Source organism: Chiloscyllium punctatum, chromosome 30 (assembly GCF_047496795.1).
Source record: "Chiloscyllium punctatum isolate Juve2018m chromosome 30, sChiPun1.3, whole genome shotgun sequence".
Taxonomy (NCBI): Eukaryota; Metazoa; Chordata; class Chondrichthyes; order Orectolobiformes; family Hemiscylliidae; genus Chiloscyllium; species Chiloscyllium punctatum.
In genome coordinates, this window is record NC_092768.1 from 5,567,390 (window position 1) to 5,579,157 (window position 11,768).

An 11,768-nucleotide genomic window follows, 5' to 3' on the forward strand; every position below is an offset into this window, starting at 1 on the left:
ATTCAACCTCCCTCACACGACCATTTCTTTCCTGCCTGATCGGTACATACATATCATGGACACGTCGTATCTGCTCTTTGAAAAAGTTCCACATTTCCACCACATCCTTCCCTGACAGCCTATGCTTCCAACGTATGCTCCTCAAATCTTGTCTTACAGCATCGTAATTTCCCTTCCCCCAATTGTAAAATCTACCTTGTTGTGCGCACCTATCTCTCTCCATAACCAAGGTGAAAGTCATAGAATTGTGGTCACCATCACCAAAATGTTTACCCACTAACAAGCCCACCACTTGTCCCGGTTCATTACCGAGTACCAAATCCAATATTGCCTCCCCTCTGGTTGGACAATCTACATACTGAGTTAGAAAAGCTTCCTGGACACACTGCACAAACACCGCCCCATCCAATCTACTTGATCTAAAGAGCTTCCAATCAATATTTGGGAAGTTGAAGTCGCCCATGACTACGACCCTGTGGCTTCTGCACCTTTCCAAAATCTGTTTCCCAATCTGTTTCTCCACATCTCTGCTGCTATTGGGGGGCCTATAATAAACACCCAACAAGGTGACTGCACCTTTCCTATTTCTGGCTTCAGCCCATACTACCTCCAAAGGCAGATCCCCCTCGAAACTTCCTTTCTGCAGCCGTTATACCATTTCTAATTAGCAATGCCACCCCCCCCTCCTTTTTTACCACCCTCCCTAATCTTACTGAAACATCTGTAACCAGGAACCTCCAACAGCCATTCCTGTCCCTCATCTATCCATGTTTCCGTGATGGCCACAACATCGTAGTCCCAAGTACCGATCCACACCTTAAGTTCACCCACCTTATTTCTGATACTCCTTGCGTTGAAGTATACACACTTGAGCCCATCTCTGTGTCCGCAAGTAGTCCCTGTCAGTGCTACCTTCTCCACAGCCTCCCTACAGTCTTGGACATCCTGACACACAGCTGGCTTACTTGCTGGACTACAAGTCCGGATCCCATCCCCCTGCCAAATTAGTTTAAACCCCCCCGAAGAGTGCTAGCAAACCTACCCCCCAGGATATTGGTGCCCTTCTGGTTCAGGTGCAAACCGTCCTGTTTGTACAGGTCCCACCAGTCCAATTGTCCAAATATCTGAAGCCCTCCCTCCTACACCATCCTTGCAGCCACGTGTTCAACTGCACTCTCTCCCTATTCTTTGCCTCTCTGTCACGTGGCACCGGCAACAACCCAGAGATGACGACTCTGTCTGTCCTAGCTTTTAGCTTCCAGCCTAACTCCTTGAGCTCTTGAATGACCTCCCCACCCCTCTTCCTACCTATGTCGTTGGTGCCAATGTGTACCACGACTTCTGGCTGCACACCCTCCCCCTTAAGGATTCTGAAGACACGGTCCGAGACGTCTCGGACCCTAGCATCCGGGAGGCAACAAACCATCCGAGAGTCTCGCCCATGTCCACAGAACCGCCTGTCCGTCCCTCTAACTAGAGAGTCCTCTATAACTAGCACTCTCCTCCTCTCCCCCTTTCCCTTCTGAGTCTCAGAGCCACAGACCCCTTCACTGCAGCTTACACCTGCAAGGCTGCCCCCCCCAACAGTTTCCAAAGCTGTATACTTATTTTTTAGGGGAACGACCACAGGGGATCCCTGCACTGCCTGCTTCTTCCCCTTCCCACCTCTAACTGTTACCCAGCTACCTCTGTTCTCCGGCGTAACTATGTCCCTGTAGCTTCTATCGATCACCCTCTCCGCCTCTCGAATAATCCCCAGTTCATCCAACTCCAGTTCCAGTTCCCTAACTCGTTCGGTGAGGATCAGGATCTGACTGCATTTCCTGCAGATGAAGTCGGCAGGAGTATCGGTGGTCACCCCTACCTCAAACATCCTGCAGGAGGAACATTCCACTGCCTGCACTGCCATGACTGTACACTTTGTCTCCAAAAACAAGAACACTGAGTCGATAACACTGAGTCACTTACCTGTGGACTTTAAAGTTAGGTTAGAGGAGGAGGGTGGGAGGGAGGCCCTACGAAAGTAGGACCTGGGGTCTAGAACACACCCACTCAAATACTAATCACTTACCTTCCCGCCCAGCTATGCGCTCCAACCTCACTTCCGCTGCCCGCTACAGGTAAGTAATTTTGAAACAAACTGTCTTACCTTAGCTGTAGTCTCCCGGGTTCGCTTTTACTCGGCCGCTGCTCCCACTCAAATGACCTAATCTAGTCCCATTTGTCAGCACTTGGCCCATATCCCTCCAAATTCTGGATTAGTGGTGCTGGAAGAGCACAGCAGTTCAGGCAGCATCCGCGGAGCAGTAAAATCGACGTTTCGGGCAAAAGCCCTTCATCAGGAATACATATCCCTCCAAACCTTCCTATTCATATACCCATCCAGATGCCTTTCAAGTGTTGTCATTGTACCAGCCTCCACCACTTCCTCTGGCAGCTCATTCCATCCACGTGCCACCCTCTGTGTGAAAATGTTGCCCCTTAGGTCCCTTTTATATCTTTCCCCTCTCACCCTAAACTTATGCCCTCTAGATTTGAGCTCCCCGACCCCAGGGAAAAGATTTGACTGTTCACCCTATCTATGACCCTGATCATTATGTAAACTTCTGTAAGATCGCCCCCTCAGCCGCCAATACTCCAGGGAAAACAGCACCAGCCGCATCAGCCTCCTCCTGTAGCTTCTTTACTAACCATAGTCTGTCTGCCATTCAATCAAATGGGCAGCAGATCCGTATCTCAACCTACTTATTCCCTGACACACACAAAAAACGCGATCAATTTTGGCATTTTTCCCACTCTCCATCATTGTGCCAAGCAGTGCACACTGACAACGCTCCTGATTGGTGACGCTCCAGTTTTCAGGCTCTTCCTTTCTTGTTCAGGACCACTTCCCGGCCCCCCCCCTCCCACACACACACACACACCCACCCCCAACCAAATGGTATGGAGGGAAGGTCTTATGAGAAAAGGCTGGGGGACTTGAGACCATTTTCTGACTTTCCCGACCTGGAGAACAAGTTTCTCCTCTTCCACTGTGTGAAGCCCCTTTGATGTTTGTATCATCAGGTTAATCGACTGGGTAGCCACATAGCACGAAGTAATCCTCTAAAACCCAACAAGTGTCTCAACGTGGGAAATGTTCCCTTGGGTCATGCTCATCTGAGTTTGGCATTCGGTTGTGTTAACAGTGTCACGTTAGAATCCAATCATTCCGGCTCCCTCTTGAACTTTCACCGTCACCTTGTCCTTGAAATAACAGATACAAATTAATTAATTTATAAACTATAAAAAAAAGTTATTTCACTCACCACTAGGAGGCGTTGAAGCAAATTGTATGGATCCATTTCAGGGAAAGCTTGGGCGGGTGAGGGAGAATAGAAGTTTTGTTAAGGGCTTCGTGTAGCTCATGAGAGATCTCGGTGTCCATGTGCATAGATCCTGAAAGGTGCTACCCAGGCTGATAAGGTTGTTAAGAAGGCACATGGTGTATTGGCTTTTATAGGTAGAGGGATTGAGTTTCGGAGCCATGAGGTCAAGTTGCAGCTGTACAACACTCTGGTGTGGCCCCACTTGGAGTATTGTGTACACCGCATTATAGGAAGGATGTGGAAGCTTTGGAAAGGGTGCAGAGGAGTTTTACCAGGATATTGCCTGGTATGGAGGGAAGGCCTTATGAGGAAAGGCTGAGGGACTTGAGGCTGTTTTCGTTGGAGTGAAGAAGGTTGAGAGGTGACTTAATTGAGGTGTATAAGATAATCAGAGGGTTAGATAGGGTGGACAGGGAGAGCCTTTTTCCTCAGATGGTGATGGCCAGCACGAGGGGACATAGCTTTAAATTGAGGGGTTACAGATATAGGAGAGATGTCAGAGGTAGGTCTTTTCCTCAGAGTGTAGTAGGCGTGTGGAGCGGCCTGCCTGCAACAGGAGTAGACTCGCCAACTTTAAGGGCATTTAAATGGCCATTGGATAAACATATAGATGAAAATGGAATAGTGTAGGTTGGATGGGCTTCAGATTGATTTCACAGGTCGGCACAACATCGAGGGCCGAAGGGCCTGTACTGCACTGTAATGTTCTATGGTAGTGCCTTTACCTCTGGGCTGGAAGGTCTGAGTTCAAGTCCCATTTGTGCCAGAGGTGTGTAACAGCACATCTGAACTAATTGATTCAAAAAGCCTTGAAGGTTTTACTGATAAGGCAAAACAAGAAGTGGTGGAAAATAGTTCAGTGTGGGAGATTGGAGACTAGGAATGCCAATGGAGATTTGTTCACGTGCTTCCAATTATTATTATTAAGAGAACACTGTCACCATATTTACTCTAATCCTCTTCCAACTTCGATTGCTCTTCGAACCCAGTCATGACTTCTCCAGCAGCACATATTCTGAATTTTGTTGCATGAGTTGAATATGTTTTGTTGTTACATTTTTGATTTGCAGATTATTGTTTCCGCACTGATGTGTTAATGATCTGGAACTGATAATAACCTCTCGCTATTGGACCTGTTCATTGCACGATAATAGACCATTTTTGCCAGGGTTCAATTTCCAAATGGCTCCAGGGATTTGCACTAACAGGTTGATTAGAAATATTAGACATCTTTTAAATTACACTGAGTCAGTTTCTGATTTACTGTTTGCTTATTGTTAAATGGAATATTAACATGCAGTGTTCAGATGAAACTATATAAATGACTGAATTAGCACATACATGTACAAAATGGTGAGAGTAATCATGACTTTGATACATTTCAACATGGGTATTGAAGGTAAAAATTGTAATTATAACATTGTTTACAATGAAGAACTTTACAGCTTTGCAAATGTATCTGTTTGAGATCAGTTTTGCCTTGCACGGTTTTCGAAATATTAAACTGAATATAAAACTGGCATTCCATCCGATCCCTTGGGGTTTTTACCCAAAGAGTTCAATAAAATTTTGCTCCGAGTGCTCAACCTTATCAGACCCCTTTAAAATCTTAAACACCCTGAATCAGATCAGACCTCAATCTTCTAAATTCAAGGCAATTGCAATCCAGGTTTACACAAACCTTCCCCCATTATGGAATCCTATCTCATTCAGGTAAATCTCTGCTGCATACCCACCCCGAACTCCAAGCCCAGTCTCTCCTTGCGGAGGTGCAGTTTTCAGAAGGGGGGGGGGGGGGGGGGGGGGGCAATGGTGTGGGGTATCTGACTAAGGCTTGACAAAGCCAAAACATGGGTTCCTCCACTTTGTCCCAAATTCCCCTGGACAGCAAGGACAGCATTGTGTGAGCCAGTACTGGCCTTGTTTTTCAGTCAGCAGGTTATGGGTTGAAACCCGAGCCCGCTCACATGACGACAAAAGTCTAAGCTCCATAACAAACTGGTTTTTAACTTTGCAACGCATTGCTTTTTCCTTATAAAAACATGGTGTGTTTCTGCTCTGAGGTCAGATTTTTACATTGCTCACAACAAACTGTCTTTAATGTTGTAGCGCACGCACACACACACACAAACAGAGTCATACATACACACACACACACATACACACACACAGACACACACGAAGCCACACACACACGCACACAGACACACATACACGAGGAAGGGAAAGTGGAGAAATAAGTTAACGAGGACGAATTATTAATAAGATAGTAGCATTCATTCACATGATTCAATGTCCAGTAAAGTCTGTGTACAGTGTAGTTCAGCACCACCCACCCCAGGACAATGAGGAATAAATGCTGACCCAGCCAGCAATCTCCCATAGCCCCAAGGAACAAATGAAATGCAAGTTGGACCGACACAAAATGCATTATAATTTGCTGTTGATTTATCTGTTCTGACCCTTAGCAATGTTTTCCTTTTACCTAGACCATGTATACTCGCCGTCACCTATTCCTTCCACCCCCTTCCCTCCTCCTCCTCCCTCCCCATCCCCCCATCCCCTCCTCCTCCCCTCCCCCATCCCCTCCCTTCCCCATCCCCTCGCCCATTCCCTCCCCCATCCCCTCCACCATCCTCTCCCCCATCCCCTCCCCGTCCCCTCCCCTCCCCATCCCCATCCCCACCCCATCCCCTCACCCAACCCCCTCCCCATCCCCTCCCCTTCCCTCCCCACCCCCTCCTGCTTCCCTCCCTATCCCCGCCTCCTTCCTTCCCCATTCCCTCCTCCTCCTCTCCCCCTTCCCTCCCCTCCCCATCCCTTCCCACACCCCCATCCCCTCCCCATCCTCTTCCCCATCCCATCTCCATTCCTCTTCCCCATCCCCTCCCCCATCCTCTCCCCATTCCTCTCTCCTATCTTCTCCTCCATCCCTCCCCATCCCCACCCAGCCCCATCCCCTCCCCCATCCCCTCCCCATCCCCTCCCCATCCCCTCCCCAACCTCTCTCCCCATCCCCTCCCCATCCCCTCTTCCATCCCCTCTTCCATCCCCTCTTCCATCCCCTCTCCCATCCCCACTCCCATCCCCACTCCCATCCCCTCTCCCATCCCCTTTTCCATCCCCTCTTCCATCCCCTCTCCCATCCCCTCTCCCATCCCCACTCCCATCCCCACTCCCATCCCCTCTCCCATCCCCTCTGTCATCCCCTCTCCATCCCCTCCTCCTCCCCACCCCTCCTCCTCCCTTCCCCCTTTCCTCCCCTCCCCTCTCCACTCCCCCACCCCTCCCTCTCCCACTTCCTGCCCCCTCCCTTCTCCCCCTCCCCTCCCCCTACACTCCCCCACCCCTCCCCCTCCCCCTCCCCTACCCCCTCCCTTTCCGCCTCCCCTTCTCCCCTTCCCTCCTACCCTCCCCTCCCCTCCCCTCCTCCCCTATCCGTCCCCTCCCCTCCCCATTCCCCCTCCCCTTGCCCCCCTCCCTCCCCTGCCTAACCCCTCCCCTTTCCTCCCCCTCTCTCTCTCCCCTCCTCCCCTTCCCTCCCCATCCTCTCCTCCTTCCCCCATCCCTTCCCCCTCCCCTTCTCCTTCCCACCCATCCCGGCCTCTTCCTTCTCTATCCCCTCCTCCTCCCTTCTATCGCCTCTCCTCATCCACTCCCCATCCCTTCCCCCCATCCACTCCCCCTCCCTCCCCATCCCCATCTCCTTCCCTCCCCATCCCTTCCTCCTTCCCTCCCCATTCCCTCACCATCCCCTCCCTCCCCATCCCTACCCCCTTCCCTCCCCATCCCCTCCTCCTTCCCTCCCCATCCCCTCCCCATCCCCATCTCATTCCCTCCCCATCCCTCCCCCCTTCCCTACCCATCCCCTCCTCCTTCCCTCCCATCCCTGCCGCTTCCTTCTCTATCCCCTCCCCTTCCCTTCCCCATTCCCTCCCCGTTCCCTCCCCTTCCCTCCCTATCCCCTCACTGTCCCCTCACCGTTCCCTCCCTATCCCCTCTTCTTTTCCTCCTCCTTCCCCTTCCCTCTCCATCCCCTCCTTCTTCCTTCCCCATCTGCTCCTCCACCCACCTCCTATCCTCATTGTAACCCCTTTCTTTCCCCATCCTGTACTGCCATTCCCCATCCCCGCGCCATTCCTTTTCAACCCCCACCCTTCCCCTCCCCTTCCCCTCATCCTTCTCCCTCCCAGGATGACCAATTCCACCTTAGAAAATCCCAGGTGGCCTCCTCCTTCCAAGATCGCAATTTCCCTTCCCACGTGGTCAATGATGCCCCCCAGCACATCTCCCTCACTTCCTGCATCACCGCCCTTGAACCCCACCCCTCCCAACGCAGTAAGGACAGATTCCCCCTGGTCCTCACCTACCACCCCACCAACCTCCTTATACATCGCATCATCCTCTGCCAATTCCACTTGGAGGAAGAACACCTCATCTTCCGCCTTGGGACCCCGCAACCACTTGGGATTAATATGGATTTCACCAGTTCCCTAATTTCCCCTCCCCCCACCTTACCCAAGTCCCAAACCTCCAACTCGGCACCGCCCTCCTGACCTGTCCATCGTCTTTCCCATTTATCCGCTCCACTCTCCTCTGAGATCTATCACCTCCTCCCCCCACCTCCATCTACCTATCACATTCTAAACTACCTCCCCCCCTCCCCCCCACCCCCCAACCCCGGTCCCATTTCTCTCTCAGCCCCCTTGACCCACAAGCCTCATTCCTGATGAAGGACTTATGCCCAAAATGTCAACTGCTCCTCGGATACTGCCTGACCTGCTGTGCTTTTCCAGCGCAACACTCTTGACTCTGATCTCCAGCATCTGCAGTCCTCACTTTCTCCCTCCCCTTCCTTTCCCCCTCACTCCCACCCTTCCCCTCCCCCGGAACCAGCCTACTTCCTGCTGCACACGAGTGAAACTCCTTAAAAAAAAAGGGGGATAATTGTTGTTGAGGTGGGTGACAGGAGAGGTGTCAGGAAACCCTGAAGGCCGAGTCACCTTGCTCGGGTCTGGTTCCGGCCGAGTTGTGTAGCGCCTGCAGCGTCCTTCACTGGGAGCTAGTGAGGCTCACCCAGCGATTGGGTAGAGACTGGCCCTGGGTTGGTATGAAGGGAGTGGCACTTAGTGCCCAGGGCATGTCCTGAGGCTGTTGCTGTGAGGGTGTCTCACTGCCCTGTGTAACGTCCATCTCCCATACGGAACACACCATCCCGCTCCTGAAGGGAGCAGCTCACTCCACACCTTTCCACAGCCACTGAGGTGTTACAGGAAAAAGACCCTTCCGACCATTGTCCCTGCATCAGGCACCTAGCCCAATCCCATTTGTCAGCAGTTGGCCCGTATCCTGATTTGCTTTACAGTTTTCAGTGTTCATCTTAATGCCTGCCATCTCGGCCATCCTTTTAGACAGTGAGTACCGATACTCTCTGGGTGATGTTTCTTTTTCCTGTAAACCTCCTGCTTCTTACCTTCAAACTGAGCCCCCTGGTATTGATTCCTGTACGAAGGCAGAAATGTTTCTCTTTATCCATGTCCCACATAACTTTGTACATCTCAGTCAGCTTCCCCTCCCCCCTCCCCCTCAGCCTTCTCTGCTCGAGGGTAAACAACCCCAGCCTGTCTCCTCTCTCTTCATAGCTGACTCACTCCAGCCCAAGCAACAATCTCCTGTGTACCCTCTCTGGTACAATCGCATCCTTCCTGTGGCGTGGGGACCAGAAATGCACACCATCCTCCAGCTGTGGCCTAACTAATGGTACAGCGCCATCATTCCCTCCCTGCTGTTGTATTCAGTGGTTAGCCCTGCTGCCTCACAGCACCAGGGTCCCAGGTTCAATTCCAGCCTCGGGCAACTGTCTGTGTGGAGTTTGCACATTCTCCCCGTGTCTGCGTGGGTTTCCTCCGGGTGCTCCGGTTTACTCCCACAGTCCAAAGATGTGCAGGTCAGGTGAATTGGCCACGCTGAATTGCCTGTAGTGATAGGTGCATTAGTCAGGGGTAAAATATAGGGGAATGGGTTACTCTTCGGAGGGTCAGTGTGGACTTGTTGGGCCAAAGGGACTGTTTCCACACTGTAGGGAATCTAATCTAATCTAATCTAAAGGCAAGTATCCCATACCTCCTTCACTGTCACTGGGTCATAATCCTGTAATTCCCTTCCCAAAGGCATTGTGGGTCAACCCACATCATGTGGTCTGCGGCAGCTCACCCCTACCTTCTCAAGGGGGTAACTAGGGACGGGCAATAAATGCTAGTCCAGCTGTGATACCCACGTCCCACAAATTAATTTGAAAAAACTCTCCACACCCGAATAAACATGCCAGTCCTGGAACAAACAGGTTACGTTAATACTGCCTCTTCATCCAAATAACCCTTTTAATGTGCCACAAGGTAATTCCAATTCCTGACCTCTGATCAGCTAGACATGTTCAGGACTCGATCTTGCCCAGTGTTCGCGTCTAACAAGCCCTTTGCCATTTATACAGGCCTGAGCACATTGCAGTGTGTTTCACAGCTGAAGTCTGAAGCCTTTGGAGGGTCGTCGCTGCTACATTGTAGGGCAAAGTGGCAAGGTCAACTGTGACGAAGTTTCCACTGCCTGCTATCAAATCCGACCCTGCATTGATCGTCTTCCATGGGGAAGATTCCTGTTTTGTTAAGGATGTTGGAACGACTGCCCATTCTAGGATTCATGTGGGAAATCTGCCACCCTCTGTCAATTTGCAGTCATTGCAACAAGGTCTGTAATCCCTTTCCCTGTGTGTTTGGACTCAGATACAATATAACATTCATGCCATGTCTTCTCTGGCTTGTGATCACACAGCGTTGGAGACCAGTGAGCCACCACGTCAGTGTCACCCCTTCGTGAGAGGTACTCAAGCTAAGTCCCAATCCCACAACGTTTCCTCATGGACCCTGTAAATTTTCATTCCTAGGGAAATTGAAGTTGGAGTTGAAAGCCAAGGTTGGATCCTCCTCCTCCACGTTTTCCAGTACTACATTCCAGATATTAACCACTCTCTGCGTGGAAAAGGTTTCCCTCCCATCATTGTTTGTCTGTTTGCCAATCACTTTAAATTTATCCGATCAATGGGATCTGTTTCCCCAATCTACTCTGTCAGGAACTTTCATGCCTCGCTTGAAATTTCTCTCAACTTTGTCTTTCCCAGGAGCTGCAGTTTCTCCCAATGGTAATGCAGGTGACCCTCATCCCTGGGAGGATTCTCGTAAATCCTTCCTGCGCCATCTCTGATACCTTCACATCCCTCATTGTGTGAAATCAGATCCAGTATTCACTTTGTATTAGGAAATGCTGCAGGAAGTCTGGGATTCTCTATGGGAAAAATGATTGCAAAGGTTGAAGACACTGGGAATCTGAAGATACTGAAGGTGAGGTAGTGGCGTATTGAATATTGCTCTGATATAACAACCTGCCCGAACACCATGAACCAGTTCGAATGGACAGCCTCATGATTTTTTTTTTCAATCATTAGGGTCTTAGAACTGACTATAAGATGACAAATGGTGGCCGAGTTAAATCCCATAGCTCTACATATCATCTCGGGGATGTAGGTGACGGACATACCAAAGCCTGTCTTTCCTGTTGCAAATCAACCAGCCCATTGCCTCCCCCTGTCCTCCCCTTTCCGGAGAGGAGCCTGCTGATCCAGTCAATTCCTCAGTTTTAGCACTTTCCCATTTCAAAGCCACCTGTGCCCTCAGGCAACTCACTTTGTTGATCCTGCTGTGACCTCAGAATCTGCCGTGTGACTCTACTTCTATTAAATCTCAGCTGCTTTGGGAATTCCACAGCTTCCTTCCCAATGTCCGTCCAGACCTAATGCTTGACCTCCCAGCTCATGGGTGGCACAGTGGTTAGCACTGGTGCCTCACAGTGCCAGGAAACCGGGTTCGATTCTACCATCGGGTGACCGTCTGTATGGAGTTTCAACATTCTCTGCATGGGTTTGCTCCGGTTTCCTCCAACAGGCCGGAGATGTGCAGATTAGGTGGATTGGCCGTGCTAAATTACTCCATAGTGTTCCAAATGTAAGTTTGCTCGCTGAGCTGGAAGGTTCATTTTCAGACGTTTTGTCACCATATGCGATAACATTATCAGTGAGTCTCCAGTGAAGCACTGGTGTTATGATCCACTTTCTCTTTATGTGTTTAGGTTTCCTTGGTTTGGCGATGTCATTTCCTGTGGTGATGTCATTTCCCAGACTTCGATTGGGACAACACATCCATCCTAGGACAAGCCAAACAGAGACCTGCACGAGAATTCTAGAAGCATGGCATGATAACCGAAACTCTATCAACAAACACATTGACTTGGACCCCATCAGCCACCCGCTGAGAAAAAGAACAGGAAATGACATCACCAGTCCAAGGAAAC